Here is a 26,864-nt window from a genome sequence, read left to right as displayed (position 1 = left end):
TTATTTTGTTGCTCAAATTGTTCCACCTCTGGCCATTGGAAACTTGGGTGGATTCCTGTGTCTTTTGAATCCACCTTTTAATTTTTTTCCACATCCTTAATTCCTGGAGTTGTAAGCTGCTCCAGGAACATCTTGTACTTTCCCTACCTTAGTTCTAGGATCAGTCATTTCCCAAGGAGCACTGGTTCCTTTTACTGGAGACTAGTATTTAGAAACCAAGATCTGGGTATAGATGTGCTCCTGGGATGTCACTGCTTCTAAATTCTATTGGTGAACAGAACTAAAAAATGTAAGTGTGTGTGTATATATATATATATATATATATATATGTGTGTGTGTGTGTGTGTGTTTATATATATATATACATATATATATAGTAACCCATGTACACACACACACATATATATATATATTTGTTTTTGTATCTATCTATTTGTATGCATGTTTAAATAAACATAAGTTCCTACTGGTATCTCTGACTCTAATTCATTCCAGGTTCCCCCCTTGTTTATTTGTAACTTTTTTGACTGTCTGTAAGAAACCTGGCTCCCCTTAAAAGCAATTTATTTAGTTATTCAATGCTAGTATGCATATAAAGTGGTTTCAGAATTACTAATTTGTACCCTGTGAGAAGGAAATTTACCAACCAGAGCACAATGTTTATGTATAGTTCTTTTTGTCTTTATCCTTTCAGTATTCAGTCAAAACACCATTTTTCCAAGTTGCTTGTATCAGGGGACTCTGGATAATTTAAGGCAAAATTAATTGAAAAGATAGATAGAATATGAAATGACATAGATTCAGGTAAAGAACTGAAGAAATGCCAAACTCTCAGGGGTATAAATGAGAGTTGAAGTAAACTGCCAGTCTGACCAGGCTAATATATATGTATTGGTCTTTTGGTGACATCTCTCTCTCCTTCCTTTCTTCAACAGGCTTATAATAGGTGACATCATAAGATTATTTTCCATTTTGTAGTTCTCTTGCTATTTGAAGATCTCATTTGAGAAGAAAAGACAGAGAGATGAAGGGAAAGGTAAGATTTTTATAGCGCCTGATAATATAGTACTCCTAAAAATTGTTATTTGCTCTTTTTATTAATTCTTTTAAAATTGCATACTATCATTGTAAATATATTTGAATAAGTTTCAGCAACATCTAGCTATTACCATTTCTTAGGCCATAGGGGGTTCCCTGTACCTACTTAGGTTCTTGCTCTGGTCCTTCTTATTACAGCAAGAAAATGGCCAGATTTAGTATAGTTTAAAAGATCAAAAGAGGGAAGACAGCAGAAGCAATAAGAACTACAATTGTGCAGCCTATGGAAGGAAAACCACATTCACAGAAAGATAAACAAAATGAAAAGGCATGGACCTATGTATCAGATGAATGAACAAGATAAAACCCCAGAAAAACAACTAAATGAAGTGGAGATAGGCAACCTTCCAGGAAAAGAATTCAGAATAATGATAGTGAAGATGATCCAGGACCTCGGAAAAAGAATGGAGGCAAAGATCGAGAAGATGCAAGAAATGTTTAACAAAGACCTAGAAGAATTAAAGAACAAACAAACAGAGATGAAGAATACAATAACTGAAATGAAAAATACACTAGAAGGAATCAATAGCAGAATAACTGAGGCAGAAGAATGGATAAGTGACTTGGAAGACAGAATGGTGGAATTCACTACCATGGAACAGAATAAAGAAAAAAGAATGAAAAGAATGAAGACAGCCTAAGAGGCTTCTGGGACAACATTAAATGCAACAACAGTTGCATTATAGGGGTCCCAGAAGGAGAAGAGAGAGAGAAAGGACCCGAGAAAATATTTGAAGAGATTATAGTTGAAAATTTCCCTAACGTGGGAAAGGAAATAGCTACCCAAGTTCAGGAAACACAGAGAGTCCCAGGCAGGATAAACCCAAGGAGAAACACACTGAGACACATAGTAATCAAATGGACAAAAATTAAAGACAAAGAAAAATTATTAAAAGCTACCAGGGAAAAATGACAAATAACAAAGTTTCTGATTTCTCAGCAGAAACTCTACAAGCCAGAAGGGAGTGGCATAATATTTTTAAAGTGATGAAAGGAAGGAACCTACAACCAAGATTGCTCTACCTGGCAAGGATCACATTCAGATTTGACAGAGGAATCAAAAGCTTTACAGACAAGCAAAAGCTAAGAGAATTCAGCACCACCAAACCAGCTCTACCACAAATGCTAAGGAACTTCTCTAAGTGGGAAACACAAGAGAAGAAAAGGACCTACAAAAACAAATCCAAAACAATTAAGAAAATGGTAATAGGAACATACATGTCAATAATTACCTTAAATGTGATTGCATTAAATGCTTCAACCAAAAGACACAGGCTTGCTGAATGGATACCAAAACAAGACCCATATATCTGCCGTCTACAAGAGACCCACTTCACACCTAGGGACACATACAAACTGAAACTGAGGAGATAGAAAAAGATGTTCCAAATGGAAATCAAAAGAAAGCTGGAGCAGCAATACTCATATCAGATAAAATAGACTTTAAAATAAAGAATGCTACAAGAGACAAGGAAGGACACTACATAATGATCAAGGGATCAATCCAAGAAGAAGATATAACAAATATGAATATATATGCACCCAACATAGGAGCACCTCAATACATAAGGCAAATGCTAACAGCTCTAAAAGTGGAAACGGACAGTAACACAATAATAGTGGGGGACTTTAACACCTCACTTACACCAATGGACAGACCATCCAAACAGAAAATTAATAAGGAAACACAAGCTTTAAGTCACACAATAGATCAGATAGATTTAATTGATATTTATAGGACTGTCCATCCGAAAACAGCAGATTACACTTTCTTCTCAAGTGCATACAGAACATTCTCCAGGATAGATCACATCTTGGGTCACAAATCAAGCCTCAGTAAATTTAAGAAAACTGAAACCATATGAAGCATCTTATCTGACCACAACGCTATGAAATCACAAATCAATTACAGGGAAAAAAACTGTAAAAAACACAAACATATGGAGGCGAAACAGTACGTTACTAATTAACCAAGACATCACTGAAGAAATCAAAGAGGAAATCAAAAAATATCGAGAGACAAATGACAATGAAAACATGACGATCCAAAACCTATGGGATGCAGCAAAAGCAGTTCTAAGAGGGAAATTTATAGAAATACAATCCTACCTCAAGAAATAAGAAAAAGCTCAAATAAATAATCTAACCTTACACCTAAAGGAACTAGAGAAAGAAAAACAAACAAAACCTAAAGTTAGTAGAAGGAAAGAAATCATAAAGATCAGAACAGAAATAAATGAAATAGAAACAAAGGAAACAATAGCAAAGATCAATAAAATTAAAAGTTGATTGTTTGAGAAGCTAAATAAAATTGATAAACCTTTAGCCAGACTCATCAAGAAAAAGAGGGAGAGGACTCAAATCAATAAAATTAGAAATGAAAAAGGAGGAGTGACAACGGACACCGCAGAAATACAAAGCATCATAATAGACTACTACAAGCAACTCTATGCCAATAAAATGGACAACCTGGAAGAAATGGACAAATTCTTAGAAATGTATAACCTTCCAAGACTGAACCAGGAAGAAAGAGAAAATATGAACAGACCAATCACAAGTAATGAAATTGAAAATGTGATTAAAAATCTTCTAACAAAAAAAAATCCTGGACCAGACAGCTTCACAGGTGAATTTTATCAAACATTTAGAGAAGAGCTAACACCCATCCTTCTCAAACTTTTCCAAAAAATTGCAGAGGAAGGAACAGTCCCAAACTCATTCTATGAGGCCACATCACCCTAATACCAAAACCAGACAGAGATACTACAGAAAAAGAAAATTACAGACCAATATCACTGATGAATATAGATGCAAAAATCCTCAACAAAATACTAGCAAAGAGAATTCAACAGCACATTAAAAGGATCATACACCATGATCAAGTGGGATTTATCCCAGGGATGCAAGGATTCTTCAATATAGTCAAATCAATGTGATACACCATATTAACAAACTGAAGATTAAAAACCATATGATCATCTCAATAGATGAAAAAACAGCTTTTTAAAATTTAACACCCATTTATGATAAAAACTCCAGAAAGTGGGCAGAGAGGGAACTTACCTCAATATCATAAAGGCCATATATGACAAAACCACATCTTTCTCAATGGTGAAAAACTGAAAGCATTTCCTCTAAGGCCAGGAACAAGTCAAGGATGTCCACTCTTGCCACTGTTATTCAACATAGTATTGGTAGTCCTAGCCATGACATTCAGAGGAGAAAAAGAAATAAAAGGAATACAAATTGGATAAGAAGTAAAACTCACTGTTAGCAGATGACATGATACTATACATAGATAATCCTGAAGATGCCCCCAGAAAACTACTAGAGCTAATCAATGAATTTGGTAAAGTTACAGGATACAAAATTAATGCACAGAAATCTCTGACATTTCTATACACTAACAATGAAAGATTAGATAGCGAAATTAAGGAAACAATCCTATTTACCATTACAACAAAAAGAATAAAATACCTAGGAATAAACATACCTAAGTAGGTAAAATACCTACCTGTACTCAGAAAACTATAATACCCTGATGAAAGAAATCAAAGATGACAGAAACAAATGGAGAGATATACCATGTTCTAGGATTGTAAGAATCAATATTGTGGAAATGACTATACTACCCAAAGCAATCTACAGATCCAATGAAATCCCTGTCAAATTACCGATGGCATTTTTTACAGAACTAGAACAAAAAATCTTAAAATTTGTATGGAGACAAAAAAGAACCTGAATAGCCAAAGCAATCTTGAGGGAAAAAAACAGAGCTGGAGGAATCAGGCTCCCTGACTTCACACTATACTAGAAAGCTACAGTGATCAAGACAATATGGTACTGGCACAGAAACAGAAATATAGATCAATGGAACAGAATAGAAAGCCCAGAGATAAACCCACGCACCTATGGTCAACTAATCTGTGACAAAGGAGGCAAGGATATGCAATGGAGAAAAGACAGTCTCTTCAATAAGTGGTGCTGAGATAATTGGACAGCTACACATAAAAGAATGAAATTAGAACACTCCCTAATACCATACACAAAAATACACTCCAAATGGATTAAAGACCTAAATGTAAGACCAGATACTATAAAACTCTTAGAGGAAGACATAGGAAGAACACTCTGACATAAATCACAGCAAAATCTTTTTTGACCCACCTCCTAGATTAATGGAATAAAAACAAAAATAAACAAATGGGACCTAATGAAATTTAAAACTTTTTCACAACAAAGTAAACTATAAACAAAACAAAAAGACAACCCTAAGAATGGGAGGAAATGTTTGCCAATGAATCAACGACAAAGGATTAAGCTCCAAAATATATAAACAGCCCATGCAGCTAAATATTAAGAAGCAAACAACCCAATCAAAAAATGGGCAGGGACTTCCCTGGTGGCGCAGTGGTTGAGAGTCCGCCTGCCGTTGCAGGGGACACGGGTTCGTGCCCTGGTCCGGGAAGATCCCACATGCCGCAGAGCAGCTGGGCCCGTGAGCCATGGCCACTGAGCCTGCGCATCCGGAGCCTGTGCTCCGCAACGGGAGAGGCCACAACAGTGAGAGGCCTGCGTACCACAAAAAAAAAAAAAAAAAAATGGGCAGAAGACCTAAATAGGCATTTCTCCAAAGAAGACATACAGATGACCAAGAAGCACATGAAAAGCTGCTCAACATCATTAATCATTAGAGAAATGCAAATCAAAACTACAGTGAGCTATCACCTCACACAGGTTAGAATGGGCATTATCAGAACATCTATAAACAACAAATGCTGGAGAGGGTGTGGAGAAAAGGGTACCCTCTTGCACTGTTGGTAGGAATGTAAATTGATACAGCCACTATGGAGAACAGTATGGAGGTTCCTTAAAAAACTAAAAATAGAATTACTATATGACCCAGCAGTCCCACTACTGGGCATATACCCAGAGAAAACCATAATTCAAAAAGACACATGCACCCCAATGTTCATTGCAGCTCTATTTACCATAGCCAGGTCATGGAAGCAACCTAAATGCTCAACAACAGATGAATGGATAAAGAAGATGTGGTACATATATACAATGGGATATTAGCCATAAAAAGGAATGAAATGGGGTCATTTGTAGAGACATGGATGGATCTAGAGACTGTCATACAGAGTGAAGTAAGTCAGAAAGAGAAAAACAAATATCGTATATTAACGCATATATATGGAATCTAGAAAAATGGTACAGATGACCGGTTTGCAAGGCAGAAATAGAGACACAGATGTAGAGAACAAAAGTATGGACACCAAGGTGGAAAAGCGAGCAGGGGGTTGTTGGTGGTGGTATGAATTGGGAGTTTGGAATTGACATATATACACTAATATGTATAAAATGGATAACTAATAAGAACCTGCTGTATAAAAAATAAATTAATTAAATTAAATTAAAAATTTTAAGAAGATCATATTAGCACCTTCTACATGAAGGGTCAGTAAAGACACTGATTATATTTAGTAATAACTTCAATATCATTTTCCCCAGAGACCAATTTAATAGTGTACTTCTCTCTTGTGATTTTATGACTTAATAGTTGGAAGAATTGTTTCAGTTTAGATGTGTCACTAAAGTATAGATTGTTGACTAGCTATGAAAATTTTTTTTAAAAAACTCGTGATGTGATTTAAGATGTTTAAAATTATACTCAATTTGAAAGCAGCAATTATATTTGCATTTTTATTTCAAAATATTGATAATTTAGAAAAATCAAGTCCTGTATCAAGTGTCATGAATCCAGTATTATTGTGATTGCTGTTTGGAGTGGAGCAATCTTGTGGCCCTGAAAGAGCCTATAAGAAACATCAGCTAAATTTTAGAATAGATTTTAGAGCCATTTTAAACCATGCTTGGAAATTCCTATAGGAATATCCCCTTTCTCATCAAAAATATCTATCAAACTCATTTTTTGTGTGTGTCTCTAGGTTAAAGTAATGTAGTCCAATAGATACAAGCCAGGGGAAATGTTATAGCATTTTTTGTTGATGTACATCAAACTATCCTAGTTCAATTTTAACGCTCTACTAGCAGATATTGTTTTTGTAGAACAAGGAAGATAACTGATTAATACTTAACAGACTTCATTTTTATTAACTAAGGTCACGTTTGGATATATCCAAATCCATATTCAAAGCAATTGATCCAAGATATCTGACAAAACTTCAACAGATTAAGACAACCACAACAGCACTGATAATTTATGTTGTCTGTAATTAAATATAATCCCTTGAATCTCTTGGAGGCATGCAGTGGAATAGCATGTGCTTGGAATTCAAGTTCTAAGCAGTAAACAGAGATGAGGGACTAGCCAGGATAAATTTATCAGAATTAGATTTGGCTGGCCATGGTCAAATGTGTCCAATATATCAACTCTTACTGTAACATCAGCAGATAACTCTAAAGCCACAGAAAATGCTGCATTTGCAAGGATGGAGGAGGAAAAAACAATTGATGTCGACCTGCCAATTTTCTTACTCTACAAACATATACATAGGAGAACAGATGATTCGACCGATTGAGGAATACACACCTCTCATATCATTCAAACAAATGCAGTAACTTTTCTAGATTCTTTGAAAAGAATCTGGGTGAGTCTGGCCTTACTTTCTCAACCAGATTTTGGTTTAACCACTGATAGAAGTGAGGGATATGAAAAGGAAGGGAAAGGAAATTGTTTAGCCATGTGTCAGGTACTAGGCTAGGTCCTTTATAGATTATTAAAACAATAACTCCTCCCACCTACACTGTAATGTAGGTATTTAAACCCCCATCGGAGAGATGAAAAACAGACTGAAGTTGAAAATGGAAACATGCAACCCATAAATGCTGGGATGGGTGCCCTAATACAATATCAGACTATCTCCAAAGTCTTTGCTCTATATACACTATCATGTTTTTGGGAAAATATATTTTGTTTACATTAATTGAGGAAAGAACTCTTCTGGGCTTCCCTGGTGGCGCAGTGCTTGGGAGTCCGCCTGCCGATGCAGGGGACACGGGTTCGTGCCCAGGTCCGGGAAGATCCCACATGCCGTGGAGCTGCTGGGCCCCTGAGCCATGGCTGCTGAGCCTGCGCATCTGGAGCCTGCGCGTCCGGAGCCTGTGCTCCGCAGCGGGAGAGGCCACAACAGTGAGAGGCCCGCGTACCGCAAAAAACAAAACAAAACAAAACAAAACAAAAAAAAGGAAGGAACTCTTCCGCCAAAAGATATTAAATGATTTATGTTAAAGTCCAAGAGGAATGATTCTTTCCAAGTACTCTCTGGTTTGGATTTTACCAGTAAGTATTAAATGCAGCCTCCAATTCATGGTTTTTATAACAAATGACATAATTAGATTATCTCTTCATGGACAATCTATGTAAATATCCTTTTTCAGTTCTTTATTGATCGCATCAAAAAGACCAGCATGGTTTGAATTTTGGAAAACAGTCAGCAAGGGGGCTTGCCACTTATGACACACAAAATTAATTTGATGAGGTGCAGATGTTATGGTTTTATGTCTACCAATTACACACCTGCCTGAAAATGTAAAAACCAAGTAACAAACAAGATCACATCACATAAACATACTGATTTTATTTATAACAATATCTAAAATAAAATTCACTTAATCAATAAATATTTTTTGAGTGGCTAATACTGCATTATTCCATACCCTGAAAACCAAATACATTCCTTGATCTTACAGAACAGTTATTCTATTTTAGGGAAACAGCAACTAAACATATAAGTAATGTAATATCAGACAGTGGTTTGAAAGAAATAAAGCAAAATAGAAGATAGAATGAAGATAGAATGACTATAGGGTGTTCTTATAAGGCCATTGGTCAGTCTCCCTCTTCAAGAAGTTGATTTTTGGCAAATACCCTAAAAAAGTGATGGGGTAATCATGTCCATATCTGGAGGAAGAGAATACCAGGCAGAGAGAATGACAGGTGCAAATGCCCCAGGGGAGTCTGCTTTGTTTGTGTCAAAGGCACAGCAAATGCAACTGGAACAGAGTGAGTAAGAAGGAATGTTGTAGGAGATGAATTTGTTGTGTGATGGGAAACTATGGCGAGGTTCTGAGTAGGAAAATCACTTAATCTGAGATATATTTTTAAAAATTACACTCCGGCTAGTCGAAAACAGTCAGGAGGAGGACACGTGGGGAAACCAGCCAGGAAACTGTTGGAATCGTCAAGGTTTCACAAAAACTTCCACCTTGCCCCCACTGAAACACTCATCATGTGGAAACTAGTATTTTAAATCATCCAAATCCTTTCTAAACAGTATGTAAAATTTTGAAATTCCTCAGTTTTTTTTTGTTTTATTTTTTTATTTTTAACTCTCTGTAGATTTTACTCAGAACAGGGAAGAATTTATTAAAGAGCTTAAAGTGAGGTTTCACAATGAATTTTCAAAGTACTTGCTCACCAAGTGCTGTGAGGACGGTGGCATTTATTTATACATGTTAAAGAATGAAGTGAGAGAGTGGCATGGACATATATACACTACCAAATATAAAACAGATAGCTAGTGGGAAGCAGCTGCATAGCACAGGGAGATCAGCTCAGTGCTTTGTGACCGCCTGGAGGGGTGGGATAGGGAGGATGGAGGGAGATGCAAGAGGGAGGAGATATGGGGATATATGTATATGTATAGATGATTCACTTTGTTATACAGTAGAAACTAACACACCATTGTAAAGCAATTATACTCCAATAAAGATTTAAATTAAAAAAAAAAGAACCTTGTCAAGAAATAGCACTACAAAGGGAGATGTAGCATTTTTGAGTGCTTGGGAGTGTGGCCTTTGCCTCTAAGAAGCCAAGGAGCTCTCATTCTCTTCTTGGTAAACTTCAGTTTGTACATCCCTCCCAGGGCTGTTGCTGGCAAGGGTTTCTCCTAGGTCCCTAATGTCCAGATGTAAAGTGATGTGACTCCTGCCCTCCTGGGGCGTTCACTGAGTCGTCAGGTTTGAGAGGGTAGCTGATGAACTACAGGTGCTTGTATACATCCTAGTGAATTCAAGGGATTACCGGCTCTGAACGCCATTTCTCATTATGCCTCTGACTAACAATCTCAAGGCAGATGAGGGCATGTGTTCTTTCGAGAAAACGGAAGGATCTCCGCCCAGAAAGAGTTGGCTTTGAGTGCAGAAATCACCAGAGAGTGACCCAGGAGGACTCTAGATTGGACACCCCTTCCTCTTCAGTATTGCTGAGATAAGGATAAACATCTGGTTGGTAGAGAGAGTGAGGTGATGAGAAGGGAGATGTTGTTGAACCATCACCAAGCCCAGATTTGCCCGTTTGGGTTGAAATTCTGTGACTCTGAGCTAGCAGGTCAATAAAAATCAAACCAACACATGATAGATAAATAACAACAAATAAATACAAAATACAACTTGTGACATGGTATATCTATGTAGGAAACAGAGAGAATTTCGGTGTCCCATGCATGCCACAAGGGAATTGAAGAGAGCCTAGGAAGGTTAGTTCAGATTTTACAAGTACCTACCTAACCGTATCTCTGAGTGTGCTTTAATATTCTTCCTCCTGCCTGAACTCTAGCTGGTGAAGAGGCAGCTCATGAGGCCATCTCCTGCCTGTGTCACACATTCACAGCAGACCAACGTCCTCCTTCCCACTCTCCCCCACCCCTGCTGTGCTCCTCTAAACATAGCTACTGGAGGCGTAATTAGGTGATCCAGTAAGAAATATCTCATCCCTGACTCTCTTTTCCCTTTTAGCTTCTTCTCCCATAATCTCCCTAACCCAGAGGGATGGAATTTTCTCTTACTTCTCTTGTCAACTCCATTGTAGTTCTACCCTCTTGACTAGAGAGTCATTGTTATGCTTTCATGACAGTGAGGAAAGAGCTTTGCTTATCAATAAGCAGACCTATCAGTACTGTACCTGTAATCAACCTCTCTCATTTCTTCCAGTTTCCATAGGTTAGTGACTATAAAGTGATGATTCTGCCTCACACTCCCAATTTTGGTTGTGGTCTATTTGATCTAATATTTGTGTTAATAGATTCTGGGTACTAATTCTGGAGTAGGACGTTGTTTCAATAGAATAGGAAACAGAAAAGAAACAGCACAAAAAAGAATAAAGATTAACTTGCTTGCATGTGTGTCTTGCTATTTCAGTAGAAAACTACAACTGGTAGAACTCCAGAGCTCAGAAGGTCACCTAAATGTATGCTAGCTGGGCCAATGCTGTGAAGTAAATATTTAGTAAGTGTGTCAATCAATAGTAATCTTTTGTACCATATTTTTCTTTCATGAGATACCATGGCTGGCTAGAGTTCGACAGATTTTATGCCTGAAAAAGAGTAATTGGGATACTTATGAATCTTGGGGGGGGGAAAGGGCAGTGGATGAGAATTTGGTACTGAATTGTAACATAATCTCACTTTGAAAGACTGCATTTTTAATTGGGTATTCCCCAAATGCAAATGAAGTTAGTTTTCGGACCCCTTGTTCTCAACTCCTGAAGAGGGATGGGGTGAGGTAGGGTTGAAGGTCAGGGAGAAACGCATGAGGGAAAAAAATATTGAATTTGAGGAAGCTCAATAAATTCCACTGCTTTCAGCCCACACAGCTTTTCCACCAATTGATACATGAGGCCAAAAATTAACTTCATCCTGATAAAGGTGACATGAGAGAATGTGACTTAGCTCCTGATAGCATTAGGTTCTTACCATCCACCCTGCCCCTGATGACGCATGGTGTCCAGCTGGCAGACCACACATGTCGGAGGATCCCAGCTCTCTATTGGCAGGCTGGCTTCCAGGAGAAAGCACAGAAAGCCTCCAAGTGCTGTTTCTTCGTCTAAAGGTACAGCTTCGGTTAAGTTCCTTCTCTTCTACTGGAATTCCCTTCACGTGAAAGGGAATATTAGAAGACTGGAAAATTGCTCCCCACCCCCAATAACTACACTGTTGTTAGTGATTTTGCCCTTGTTGTAGAAACGTCTACCTTAACACCAAAGTTTACTCAGGGACCTAACCCCATGAAGATCACATCATATCAGAAAAGGAAAAAAAGGCCAGCGGGTAATAGGTGAAAAGACAGAGAAAGAAGGTGGCTAAGACAAAGACAGATAAAGTGCTACAGTTGGATTCAGAGACATCTGTTTTTCTTTTGTATTTCTAATGATTAGCATGACCTCTGGTCATTATGAACTCATGATTCTAAGGAAGAAAATGAACGTTGAAAAGAAAAATGAAGAAGAAAATAAATTTTTATGACACCTTGATTATATTTCTTGAAATGTATTCCTCTGGAGAAGCTGGGACGCTATTCTGGCAATACTTGCTTTCTTTAGGACATTGCAAGAATAAATCCTATTAAATGTAATCAAAATGTGAGGAGATTTCTTCTTGCCAAAATGATTGAGGTGTGACGTGTTCTGATAACCAGCTGTTGGGAACAGACTCAGTTTTCCTAAAAGGGTGGTCCACAAACACCAGGAATTCTTTTCAGCATTCTTCAAGTATTTAAAAGTCTACCAATATACACATTCCAATATTTTATATAGAAAATGGATTGATGTAGAGGTCATTCATTATACAAACTCTCATAGTCATAGCCTTGATTTTTTTTAAATTAATTTATTCTATTTTTGGCTGCATTGGGTCTTCCTTGCTGCACGCAGGCTTTCTCTAGCTGCCGTGAACGGGGGCCACTCTTTGCTGCGGTGCGGGGGCCACTCTTTGCTGCGGTGCGCGGGCTTCTCATTGCGGTAGCTTCTCTTATTGCGGAGCACAGGCTTTAGGTGCATGGGCTTCAGTAGCTGTGGCTTACGGGTTCTACAGCACAGGCTCAGTAGTTGTGGATCACGGGCCCAGTTGCTCCACGGCATGCGGGATCTTCCCGGACCAGTGCTCGAACCCGTGTCCCCTGCATTGACAGGCGGATTCTTAACCACTGCGCCACCAGGGAAGCCTAGCCTTGATCTTCATGCAGTTCAGTACAAGAAAACTACAGACTTTTTGGTTGTTCCTATTTTTTTTTAATAAAAGGGAAGTTACAAAATGGACTTATGCCATTATCTTGAACACATTTTAGAAAGTCTGGAGAACACAGTGTTAATATTGAAACCATAAATAGAACCAATGAAGCGTAATAGCCCATACGCTTTGTTTTCTTAATTGGAGATGGATTAACTTACCACTTAAAATGACATTTCCTAGTTTTAGGTTTTTGTTTAAAGTTAGATTTACATGGAAATCTATTATTCAACACAAATTGTGAATAAGAAGAATTATAGTAATTATAAAAAAATCAATAACAAATTCCATTGGAAATCAAACTAATAATTTCTAGAGGATGAGTAACAGATTGAAATCAGAGTTTGGTTTAGGGGATATGTTGAAGAGGAATAAAACAGAACTGACGTGTAAAGGTGATTTTATGGCTCATCTTTACGGCGTGACCCTTGGTTCACTGCTATTGATCAGGTGAAATTAAACTCAGAGCAAGGGATTTGCTCCTCCACAGTAACAGACACAATAAGAACGGACACAATGCATCTATTTTCATTAATGAAAATAGATGAAATTACTTAATACTATTTCTTTCATCTTATTTTACTGGGAGCAAGCTCTACATGAGACAGCCAAATGATGGCTTTACAAAGTTTCAGAAAACTGCTATTGCTTACAGCCTGGAAATTCCTAGCAAACCTAATACTATCAAAGGATGTAACTCTGAACACATAGTTGCACAGCTCTCTTTTCAAGACTTTGTAATGCATTTCCTAAATGGATATCATTTGGCAATAGCTCTACATTTTTGACAAACCAAAAAGGATTACAATTATAGGTTTGTTCCTAAGAATTCCACACAAAAACTGAAAATTCAGAATCCAACTTAAGGCAGTAGAATAATTTCAACCATCATTTTTTCCCCATTTTTCAAACCAAATACATTGTGTGGCTCAAAACTGTATAATAGTGGTGTTTTAAAGCTTACTCAAATCGCCACAAAAACCTTTGAATAGATACATAGTTCCAAATAGCCTTTATAAACTATGACAGAAATGGAGTTCATTTTTTTTATTGGTAATGAATACTTGGTACGGAGTTGGTTAAAAAAGTTGTAGAGACCACCCTACTTAAATAGGTCATCCATCCTGCTTTTTTCTATCTGTTCCTTTCCATTAATACATTTATCACACATTGTAATTATATATATATTTGTTTGCATATACGCTGATTTTCTGTCTTCACCACTAGATTGTAACTTATGTGCTCCATGAGACCAGATACCAAGACTATTTAATCACCAGTATGTGCTCAACACCTATGCCTGTCACTGTGTTAGGAGCTGAATAAGTATTTGTTAAGTAGATTAACTACAAGCATTCATAAGTATTTAATTGTGATAGACTTAAATTGGATTATATAAACTTGCTCTCTAGATATGATAGATATAGCTAATTGAATATATATACCATATAAATTTTATATATATAATATGTAAAATAATATATATTATATGTAATTATATATAATATGTAATTGTATAATATATGTAATTATATATAATATATATACATTACATATGTATGTAATGTGTATATATTATTTATATATTATATATAAATACCTATATATAATATTATATATAAAATAATATATAATTATGTTAATAATAATAATATATTAATATATATAACATATATAATATGTAATTTCTACTTGTCCTTATACGTAGCATAGACATTCTATGATTCATATATATATGAACATGTACAGATGATTTGATAAATAACACCTTGGTCTATTTATTTTTTAGTAATAAATAGGTCTTGAAAATATTTTTAAAATCTAGAAATTTGCCAATAACATTACTTTACATAATATATTCCTCCAAAGGAACAAGTCTATTACATTTGAGGATGACATGGTACTTGGAAGAAGAGTTTAAATACGGGACAAATAATCTGTGTTCATTCTGTGAAATGAATTATTCAAGAAAAAAAGGTAAGATTTTATCAGAAAATGCATTTGGTTCTGCATTAAACATTAAAAAATAGAAACGAGTATCAAATCTGGGAGGTTTGACTAAATACCAGCATGGAGGTGGCATGTAGTGAAGAAGAGACTTAAAAGTTTTAGCTGATTCTAAGTTCTATGTGAATATATTATTGTGATAATTGCAAAAATAAATAAATAAGGAAATTTTAAGTTGTACTATAAAAACATAGCGTTCAGTACAAATTATATGATAAACTAGCTGTCCAGCCACACCTAGGGTATCCTGTTCAGTTCAGAGGACTACATTCGAAGAGACATGGGTAAACATGCATTTCTCCACAGGCAAACGCAGTGAAGATCCAGGGAACTTGAAAATGTCCCCGGGGAAGGAATGATTGCTGTGTTCAAGGATGTGATCATGAGCAATGTCTTCATTATATAAAGGGCTTATCCTACAGGTCTAGGATTGGGATTGATAATGGGGCACCCGAGAGCAGATCCAGAACCCTCTGTGGAAATTAGAAAGTGGAAGAATTTGGTTCAACCGAAGGAATAACTTTCTGGCAAAATAATTAAAGTATTGGAATGTGGTACTTTTTAATATGAGCTTCATGAATCCTGAGATCTTCAAAGAGAGGGGTAGAAGTCAGTGAAGAAATTCATTTAATTACCTAGGAGACTCTTTCAACTATAATGTTCTAAAATTGACCAAACAGGTAACATAATGAATCCTTTAAGCCGTAAGTGGTTTCTATTAAAAACCATGGGCTTTCTCCCTTAACCTCTGCTCAATTCATCTTATTATTTTAGTAATTTTCTCCCCACCCACTAGAGCGTGTGAGTTTATCTTTCCTTTTATTGAGTTTAGTGAAAGCATGAGCGATAATCTCAATGATAGGTAATTAAACGAGAGGAGAATCATGACTTTTAATGAAAAGGGTAACATGTTGACCCAAGGGATGCTGTGGACTCTCTCTGTTACTTACCAGGACTTCCCAGCCTCCAACCTCTGCCTCTCTTTACAAGAGTCATACAAGCTGCAAGCTGATGGCCTGAGTGAAGTGGGATGATGGAATGAACACCTGGTGATGAAGCTTGTGAGACACCTATGGTCTATTCTTCCAGTGACTATGTGGGGTGGGGGAGATCACTTATCTTTACTACGCAAGGGAATGGCTTTCACTCCCAGTGGCCCCTGGCCACGGAGTCAAGTAAAAGTGCACCTTTAGTAGCTAGCAGCAAGATGGTGTGTCAGGGCTTAGTGAGTACTGCTGGAGACATCTGTGGGCCAGACTTCAGGCTGTAGGAGAGTGTGAAATTTGATGCTGCCCCGTGCGTGCAACCTTGGTTAGTTTCATAAAGAGACATGAGAGGAAACAGAGAATGAAGATTTTTTGTTTACATTTTTCAGTGTCTCTCAAAATGTAATTCATGGAAGAATCACCCAAAGAAATTGACTTATCAAAAACTGCAGATTCCTTAGCGCCACCTCCAGCAATTTCAATTTGGTGAAATTGAAGGCTCTGGCTTAGGGAATCTACCTTTTTATGAGCACCCCAGGCGAAGCCAAGGCACATAGTCCACAGACCTCACATTGCAAACTACTGGTTTAGGCAAAAGTGACAACCTTGTTCTTTATATGTTTCAGGTGTATCTCTTGGAACTGAGAAGCAGTCAATAGGGCAAGGGGCTACAGCAAATGTCAATGTGTATGAGTTTGTGTGTGTGTGTGTGTGTGTGTGTGTGCGCACGTGTGTGCACACATTGCAGGGGACATGAACATTTAAGCATTTGAAATACGCTTTGTGGACTACTATGGGTAAAAGAAATTATTAGACACTGAGAAATCGTCAGGGGAAAACAGAAAAAAAGGGTAGCATAGTGTTGAATTCTGAACTTCAGTAAAAAATAACAGTAGGATATAGTTACAGAGTTTGGTTAGGGGTTGAGTGTCAAACTTCTATGTAATAACTCACAGCAGGACGGACTGAATGATTTGCTTAGGGGTTAACAGCATCTATAAGCTGGAATGGCAGACCATTATCCTTGCCATTGCACTGCCAGCCTTACCACGACAAGGGGATGCATTGCTATTCAAGCCACTTACCGCTCTAAACGCTACGAGCGAGCTTAGCAAGTAGAAGATATTGAGAGGGAAGTGATCACATAACATTTGACAAAGCCTTTCTGCACTGATTGCATCTACAGATTTTGATGAGGTGTTTACTCACCTCCTCTCAACCTTTCCTGGAATAGCTACATTTAATAGTGCAAGATCACAAAGGTGAGTTGCCTCCTTTCTTTTTTTTTTTTTCATTTGCATGTAAGTGAGAAGGCTGTCGATGGAATCATGGTCAGTAACCACTATTTGCTTCATGTTGCTATGCTTCTGGCTTTCAAGTCTGAGAAGAAAATCACACGAGAACTTCAGCCTGAATCATGTCACTCCAGGTAATCTGGATACTAAGAACCAAACAAAATAGACTGAATAAAAGCAGCCTGAAGTCCATCGGGTTTATTTTGCCTCTGCCTGCTCTCAGAGAGACGTGAATTTGCAGTGATCGACTGCAGTTTCATATTAATGGAAGAGATTGGAGACAGAAATCATCCCCAGGCCTTAATCCCAGGGAAATCAGAAAAACAACTTCTTCTAAAGCTATTTACAGGGTAGCAGATGTGAAGGTATGTCTTGGATTGGACACAACGTAACAAACAACTTTTTGAAATAAGGTATTTCATTAAACAACTCAACATGAGCATGGGAAGTTTTACGAACTCTTTCTAAAGTGAGATACTGAGAATAATGAGCATGTTCACTATTGCCTCATTCATTCATTTCTTCTTTTCCCTTATTGCGTAGGATTCCTATAGTATCAACTGCACTGGAGGAGTTCTCAGGCTGCTTAGAGGAGAGCCATGCACAGTGCCCTGCAGTGGGCATGCTGGTAGCTGTAGTCACAGGGAACTCCTCGCCAGCTGCAGTCACTACTTTTCCATAAGAGCGCACACTGCCCACTCCTTGGGAAAGACCTGCTGAAATACTCCTAATCATGTACTGTTTCAGAAATGGGAGTCATTTTGCAAATTATTTGAATCTTAACTTTCTTTATTTTGCTTATCTGATTATTCCTTGGTTTCTTTCCTTCTGCCTGTAATATTCCTTCCTTTGGAATATATAATTGCTATTTTAGCTCTTTTGTTTCCACTCCATATGTCATCGTTTCTCATCTTTTATGAGAAAATGGTTAGCTTCTTTGAAAAAGCTCCTCTATTTTGTCCTAAAATAATAACGTTATAAAACATGAAAGACCTGTTACTATCACTACTAGAGCTTTGATTGGTTTTGTAAAAGAGATAGAAATGGGACCACTGGGAGGATCGAAAGAACCTTAACAGGTGAGGAGGTACTTGAGCTTTGAAAAAGGAGGTGGCATCCCAAAAGTCAGAGATGGACCCCGAATGGCTTTGCAAGGCAACCTCTTAGCAATAATGAAACAACAAATGAAGAAACTGTCCGGTTTAAGAAAGGCCAGGCAAACAAGTGTTTTCATTTACAAATTCCTAGGATTAGACCCATCCAATGGAGAATTAAATGTTGATCTGGTAGCTTATCATTTACACTGTTCTTACTTTATTCCCCAATTTCTCTAAAAAGAGAAAAAATAATTTTATTGTCCATCCCTTCTCTTCTGTTTCCATTCTACCTTAAAACTTGTCTCCCATTTTGTGAGAATTTGTCTACTTACTAGATAGAGGTAGTACAAAATTATTAATATATTATGACCAAGTACAAAGTGTACAAGACCTCAGACAAATGAACTTGGTGATTTTATTGAGCTAAAGGAAGCAGCAGTCATGCCATTTTGTCCCAGTGAAACAGCAGCATAGGAAGGTATTTATCACCCCTTGCTCCCGTAAAGGAATTGGTCCCACTGATATCCTTGGCTTGATGGTCATGTTTCTTCTCCAAGGAAATGCTGATTTCCATTCACCTCTTCCCTGCTTCCACTTTTTCTAGCTCAATTTAGAATGAACAGAATTTGCATTATGGACTAAAAAGTATTCTTTGTCAATAAAGACTTTGGATTCTTGTCAGAACTTTCCCAGGATTAGAATGACATTTGTCTACATTCAAAGATGCCTTAGAAGAAACTCAGCAGGCAACCACCTTTGATAGGTAATACAAACATTGCTTTTTCTGTGTCTAAGATAACTTTTAGATATTTTCTCTGGTCAATTATCTAAAATTATTCGAGATTGAAGAGAACTTACAGAATAATTTATTCAAGATATTCAAGCTTAAAAAATATGAATCCTTAAGTCACATGAAATTTTCCATGGAATTTTAATATATAAAACAAAAAGCAATATTATTAGTATCACTTTTTTTTACTAGTTCAATTTCTGTAATTTTTGTGAAGTCAGTAAAAACAAAGAGCCAGTTTTGATAAAATGAATATTTGAAATCAAACAATTCATTTTCACATGGCTCATAAAAGTATTTGTTGGAACATATATTTAAAGCCAAATTCCAAAAATCTCAGGATATTCTCCCATTAAATAGAAATGCCAGGATGTGTTTTCTTTGGGGGTCAATATATATAAAACAAAGTAATGTAACAGCACTAATCAATGGGTTGATGGGCTCCAGCATATTATAATTAGAAAGAAATACATAATGAGGCAGCCATGTTGCTTTATTATTCTTTTCAACCATTATATATGCAGGGGTGTGTGTGTGTGTTTTTGCATGAAACGCCTACATGAAATCCTAGAGTTATGTAGAATTTCATTGGAAAAGCATCATTCTTGTCCTCCAGATCCAAAAAAAAAATGAAAGTAAAAAGAAAAATAAGCTAAGGTTATTTCTAGGTTATTTCACAATCTACCGACAAAGAAGTAATTAGAATGTACATTGCCTGACTCCCATTGTTTTGTTCTCCCAACTATTCCCCAGTGCCTCTCTCATCTTACTATTGTTGTTATTATTGATATTGTTGCTATTATTGATATTGTTGCTGTTAATATTGTTATTATGATAAAGATGAAACATCCAAGAGATAATATGATCATTAAACACTAGCACTGCAAGAGGCTTTGGAGATAAATGCTAACATCATCACTTCCTGAGGTTGTAAGGTGAAGTGAGTGACCTGCCTGAAATCACATCAGTTGTTAGTAGAGGGACCTGAGATTTCTGACTCTTTCCAGTGTTTCTCTTTGTCTTGCTGCTTCTCAGTTCAACAAGAGTGTTTTTGAGAAATAGATAAAAGAAGAAAACTTGTACCACTGGAAGCAATTGCAGTATTTTTTGGTGGTCAGTATTCTTTCATTCCATTGAGATACAATATAGTCTGTGGATCTGGTTAAGCTTTAAATACAATGATGAGAAGTTTTGATTTAAAATCTTTTTAAAAAGATTACTTTTTTTAAATTACTTATTACTTAATTACTTATTACTTATTAATTACTTATTATTATTAATTACTTATTAATTACTTATTACTTTATTTTGAGAATTAGAAAAGAATGCAACCATTGCAAAACATGTATTCTCCAAATTGGACCTAATTCTTATCATAAATTTATAGCCCAATTTACTATACACCTGTTGCTTAGAGGACTCGACATTATGTTAAATGTTGGACAAACAAGAGTTCCCTGATTGCCTAGTGGTAAGGATTCCAGGCTTTCACTGCCATGGCCCAGGTTCAATCCCTGGTCAGGGAACTGAGATCCCTCAAGCTGCACAGTGTGGCCAAAAAAAAAAGTTGGATGGATGAATTATTGCTTTATAGACACAGATGAATCAACATTATATCTATTTATTTTCTGTGTTCCTTAAGATATCGTTCCTCTTAATAGGAAAAATGTACGCCATATGTAAAGCATTTTCCATTGTACTTGAAGATGTTTGTTTTGTGACTCACCCAAGACTTTAACTTTCCTTGAATTTACCCCGAAAACACCACAGCACCTATTAAGTGTCCTTCAGCACTACTGAATTTGCAGTCAAAGTGGAAATACGATGCCTTCTCTGGGTTTGAATACCAAAAGGAAAATTCATAAAGTAAAAATAACATTGCAGTTTGGCTTCTTTAATGAATGTAAGCGATGTATACTGAGTTTATAATTAAAATACTTTCTGTCATTTTGGGGACCCTAAATACTGAATGATGTCTGTGCTATATTTATATTCACTCTCCTCCCCATTAATAATAGTGTTTCCAGTTGGGAATGAGTGTGGCCATAACTTTTGCTTGGTTTCATTTGGGATTCCAGGATCTAAGGCTTTTCTCCCTGGCTCTCTGTGTGTCCCATATTACAATTGCATTACTGTTCTGTCTGCTTTGGGAAAATATTTTTACCAACAGTCTTATTCATATATATGTATATTTAACTTTTAGAAAAAGATGTGAACTATGAAAAAGTGTATCAGAAAGAAATATTGTAATGTTTTGGAGGCATTTACAAATTTTAAAGAATACATGCAGAGTTTTTTTGTGTGACAAAAAGTTATAAATGAAAGGACTCCATTGTTTTCAGCTACTACATTGATTTGTCACTTTTAAACTAAGCCTCCTCTGGGCCCAGCATTCCATGAAACATCTCTAGTAGACTTTGAAAGACATAACCAACAGAATTTTTCCTACTCTGTTCACTTCTAAGTCTGTTATCTCTATAGGTTAGTATTCTGATGCATGAGAAATAACCCCCAAAGTTTCCATGACCACATAGCATTTAGCCTTCTGTACAAATAAAACATGAGCCTGAACACAATGTCCTAGGGAAGGTCTGAAGTCTCAAAAGGAAGTGAAATGGCTTCCTTTTTCTTAATGTCTTTTCCTGTAAGTCAAGGATGAGACTGCATATCCCATGCAGAAAAATGAAAGTCCAAAACTGTATTTAGGAAAAGAGATATATATAAAATAAAAAATATATATATACATATATATTAGAACTTTCCTCTTCTCTTCTTTTATAACTCTTACTGGTGAATTCTTACTTAAACTGGTGTATCAGTTATGCTGCATTCCATTTCACCCAATGGATTGTGTTTTTTGTTTCTTTATTAAATAGACAATTCAGTTAAGCTCATTGGGATCTTTATTCAAAATCAGATTTTTTTTTCTCTACTGGGATTAAATAAAAATTTAAGATATCTTTGATTATATTTTTTCATAGAGAAGAGAATAAAAAAATTGGCATCTGCCATCAGATGATGGATTTTGTGACCACTCCCTATTTGCATTACTTATTTCTATAGTCTTTATACCTACTGTTCTGAGGGTTGTCATCAGGTAAAGGATGGTGCCTTGCTTATAAATGTGTTGAAAAAAGAATGAATGGATAAAGATGTTTATTTCTTCCCCAAATGTGGTTACACAAAAATTTAGAGAAAAAGTCTTCTTTTTCCCACTTTTTTCTGTAAAATATGTAACTCTTTATCCAAAACAAAAGCATTGATTGATTGCATTCCTTGCCTCACTGTAGGTAGAACATAGGCAAAGAGAGGTTACTAGAAGCAAGGATGAAACCTAAGTACAATGGTCATTACTTCCATTTTAAACTTCAAGTGATATCAGTCTTTGTTAATTAATCTTTAACACTCACCTATGTTGTTTCCAGGAGCTGCTGTAATTCACCTGACCATTGAGAACCTGGAAATCCTGCTATCCACAGCCAAACTTCTTGAGCACAACTTCTTGTTTCAGAGGCAAGAAAATGGTTTCGTGCCTACCATAGCCTCACTGGATGCACAAACTGGGGATCCTTGGTGACACACTTTTATAATTTTCCTAATTGTATTTGAAGCAGTTTCAATAGTGACCTATAATCATAACTTTCCTACTCGTTGGGACGTCATAGGCAAGTTTTTCTTTACACCGTAAAACATAGAGTAAAATAGCTAAAACATTATTTCTGGACAAAGACGGGATTCAGGAACTTGGTGTACATTGCATGATTCTGCCTTTGTTGCAATCTGTATAATTATATTTTCTGTGAAGGGACATGCCTTGCTTAAGAATAATGGTCATAGATCATTAATCCCATTTGTTTCCTGTGGAAAGAAAGGAATGTCCCACGTCAAAGCTCAATAGTCTCTGCTCCAATAAGGGCCCTCTTAAGATATCCCATAATAGCAGGAACATCCTTGCCTTGGGGACTTAATGCGCACTAGTCTTGATGTCCCTGAATAAGACCTCATCAAAGTCTGCACTGACATTTTATTTCATTGCCTATTGCTTCCTGTTAAGAAGACGGCCTTATTAGTCTGACATCTGTTGAGAAAAGTTAGTATTCGCATTTAGGTTCAGGACAAAAAGCAGAGCTTGGAAGTTAGCCAGGTTCATATCCTAGTTCTGCCACCTACTAGACACATACCTGGGTGAGTCACTAAACCCTTCCAAGCCTTCATTTCCTAGTCTTTCAAATGAGGATAGTGCCTGTCTGTGGTACAGTAAAGGTGAATTGTGACCCAGTGTTTTGCAAGTGTCAATTTGCATAAGAGTCACTTGGTAGATTTTAACAAGCTCACAGTTGATCCCTAACATAGCTGGTTTGTGGATCACACTCTGAGTGGTAGAAGATTGTAAGTGGTGCCTGAATATACAAATAGATAATAGCCAACCATATATAAAAATAGAACTTAGACCCATAACTTCCAGCAACCTCCCCAGGAAGCCAACCCCTTATCTTTAATAAGTAGCCCAGGAAGCCAGCCAACAATAAGTCAGACCTGCAGGAAGTCAGACTGCTATCTGTTGTAATAATTCAGGCAATAACTTCTGTAGCAATCAGACCAAAATCGGGACTTGACTGGTAACCGACAGCTTCCCTAATTTTTGTCTAGCCTTCCAAGTTAGGACCTACTAGACAAAGCCAAATATGCATCCCTAACCAATCATATAGGGCGCTCCGTTTCTAGTTAGCCTGCCCCCTGCATCCCCATGCCAAGAGCCTCCAATCAGGGCACACCCGAAGCCTTCCCTGTTTTCCACTAAAAACTATTCCACTACTCTGCCTACTTTTGAGTCTCTGCCAAAATGCAGGTGATGGTGGCTGACTCCCTTGCTATAGCAAACTCTGCGTAGAAAGCCCTTGCTTCTTATTCTTTGGTTGGCCTTTGTTTGTTTCTACATAAGTGGCTTATGAAAAGTGCCTGTTATTTAGTGAGGGCTTAGTGAATGGCAGCCTCAGACCTCTAGAAGACAGAAGAGCTAGACGCTTCTCTCCTCACCTTGGAGGAGGTCTTCATCTTCCAGCTTTCTACCTCCAGTCCCCCAGAGAGGTGGTTTACTGCCCTCATTAAAGTTCACACACACGCTGCTTAGTTCATCTTTCCTTGGTAATATCTTCTCTTAAATTAGAAGGAGCTTGTCTATTTGTCTTTTTTCTTTTTCTTTTTTTTTTCTTTATCTTCTCCTTTCATTTAGTCACAAAGAAGCCCAGACAATCACCAATTAACTTCTTTCCCCTTCCTCTAAGGACTGTGGTTATTGGTGGATGATATCTTCCATCCAGGGAAAGGCCAGGTCATTTCTCATTTGTAAGCCCATCACTCTCATCCCTTATACTGTTCTGTCCCATACGTCCTCAAAAAAACTCGTGACGTTTTGCTTTAATCTACTGCCACTTTCCCTGTATGTATGTCTCCCTTGGGGAACTCACTTGGAGGAGAGATTGCTGGGCCAAGGGAGGATTTGGACCCTCTTGGCTTTCCCAGCCTAGAGTCCCCCCCAACAGCCTTCTAATCTCACTCCCTTTTCCCCACCGATCATTACTGTGTATAAACATGATTACCCTAGAGGTACTTTAACGGAAGGAATAGAGAGAGCATCCTCCAAGGAGGAAGAGAAGGAAAAGAGTGACTCAGATTTCTAACAGTCCAAGTCCAAATGCAAATTCCATGACCCGAATTGACATTTGAAAATCTATTTGACGCAGCAAAAAGAACAATATACAAATGGCTGTGCGACAGGAGTGTTTCAAGCATAGATATAACTGGAAATCATTGCCAAGTATTGGGATTGTTAGAAGTGTGTTTACTTTTAAACCCTTTCAAAAAAAGGAGAAAATATATTTTAGAATGTGTGTCTTTATCAAGCATTTTTCCCACATCTTTGAATAATTTAAGGCTTCTGTCTCGATAGCAGCTTTTTAGTATACTTTGATATAGTCAAAAATACATGATAGCTCAGTGCCTTTGTTTTGTGAATGCTTTTCAAGTCAGCCCACTTTCTTGCAGGTTGCCCTATGAGATAGAAAAGGATCTGAGATATTCCCAAGGACTATCTCCCCGTTTTCTTAATAGTATAATGAAATTAAAAGGTTCTACTAAAAGCTGTGGTTGAGAAGAGGATTGGCATTGCTGTAGAACTTTTTCAAAATACTGTTCGTCAGGCTTCTCTGCAGCAGATCCTGATTCAGGAGCTCTGGAGCGGGTCCTTTAAATCCATATTTCTAAACGTTCTCTAAGTGATTTTGGTGCCTGTCAGGTTGGGCTTAGGAGCTGCAATTAGACGGATGCCAGTTGGTGTGATTAAAATACTTCTGGGTTGGAAAATCCTGTGGTCCTTTGTAAAGCAAAGCAATTTAATTCAATTGCACAGTACTTATTGGGTACCCACTCTGTGTCAGACACTTCGGTGTTTGCTGCAGATACCAAGGTGAACACACCTTGTTCTTGTCCTCAATTGGCACAGAGACTAGGGAGAGAAGAATAGGGAGTGAGAGAGAGAAACAGAGAGAGGGAGTGAGAGGGAGGGAAGGAGAGAGAGAGAAAAAGAGGAAGCAAGAGGGAGGGGAAAAAGGAAGAGAGAAAAAGAATGAATCAAACACCCTGCAGAGTGTGGCAAGAAAGATGCCGATACATCCTACTGGATTTAACAGAGGAACAAGGAGGAAAGAAAAACCTACGGAACAGAAAATAATTTTGGATCTGCCTTGCGAGGGTCACAAGAAATATGGTAGCGTGATTCCCAGCCACTGTGTTGAGCAATGTGGGGACCATGGAGTGCTCCCATGTAAAGTGTCCACAGCGCTCCTGTAAGAAATCCTGTATGAGTTGATGAAATGGAAGGGGAGTTAAGATCTTTGGCAATCACAGGGTCAAGGGAACGTGAGACAAGAATGTTGGCTTGGATCCCTACTGTGGTACCCTTTTTAACAAGAACAATTAATGGAAAATACAAGTTGTATGGAGGGTTTTAGATGACAAATTTTTACTGGTCTGATAATTGAATACATATCACTGTTTCAATTTGGGAGTTTAAAATGGATACTAGTGGCAGTGAAAACACTAAAATTTAATCAGTTTGTATTTATTAGGGAGCAGTGTAGAATGATACCTTGCCCTTAGGTCCTCAAAAACTAAGCATTAACCAATTGCTCTATTGCTCTAGCATTTACTATTTCATGAACAAGAATAAGTCCTCTTAGGAATGTCCTTAAAACTTATTGATTTTTCATTTTTTTCCCAAATCAATGGCATTTCTGAAATACGCTTTCTCTGCCCAGCTATGTATGATACTATTGTTCATCTTTTGATGGTCAACCCTATTTCCAGGATCCTTGAGCAAAGCAGTTAACTGGTAGTTTTCCTACTAAACTGGAAATCACAATGGTAGGGTCAGAACCTTTGCAGCCATCTACATGGTGAGTATGTATATTCCATTAGAAACAAACTTCAGAGAACACAGGAAAGCATTACCTAAATATTTACTAAGAATAAATTCATAGAACATAGAGCAAGTCCTTCGAAAA

At 37.2% G+C, this 26,864-nt stretch overlaps 1 long non-coding RNA gene across 1 annotated transcript; it reads left to right on the top strand.

Moving 5' to 3' along the window:
* Positions 1 to 934: 934 nt before the first annotated feature.
* Positions 935 to 25,537, top strand: LOC141275989 (uncharacterized). Its single transcript, XR_012324715.1, has 4 exons — positions 935 to 1,036; positions 14,997 to 17,382; positions 17,500 to 19,275; positions 22,728 to 25,537. It is a non-coding gene; the product is annotated as an uncharacterized lncRNA (long non-coding RNA).
* Positions 25,538 to 26,864: the final 1,327 nt, after the last annotated feature.

Source organism: Tursiops truncatus, chromosome 12 (genome assembly GCF_011762595.2).
Source record: "Tursiops truncatus isolate mTurTru1 chromosome 12, mTurTru1.mat.Y, whole genome shotgun sequence".
Taxonomy (NCBI): domain Eukaryota; kingdom Metazoa; phylum Chordata; class Mammalia; order Artiodactyla; family Delphinidae; genus Tursiops; species Tursiops truncatus.
This window is presented reverse-complemented; position numbering and strand designations above follow the sequence as displayed.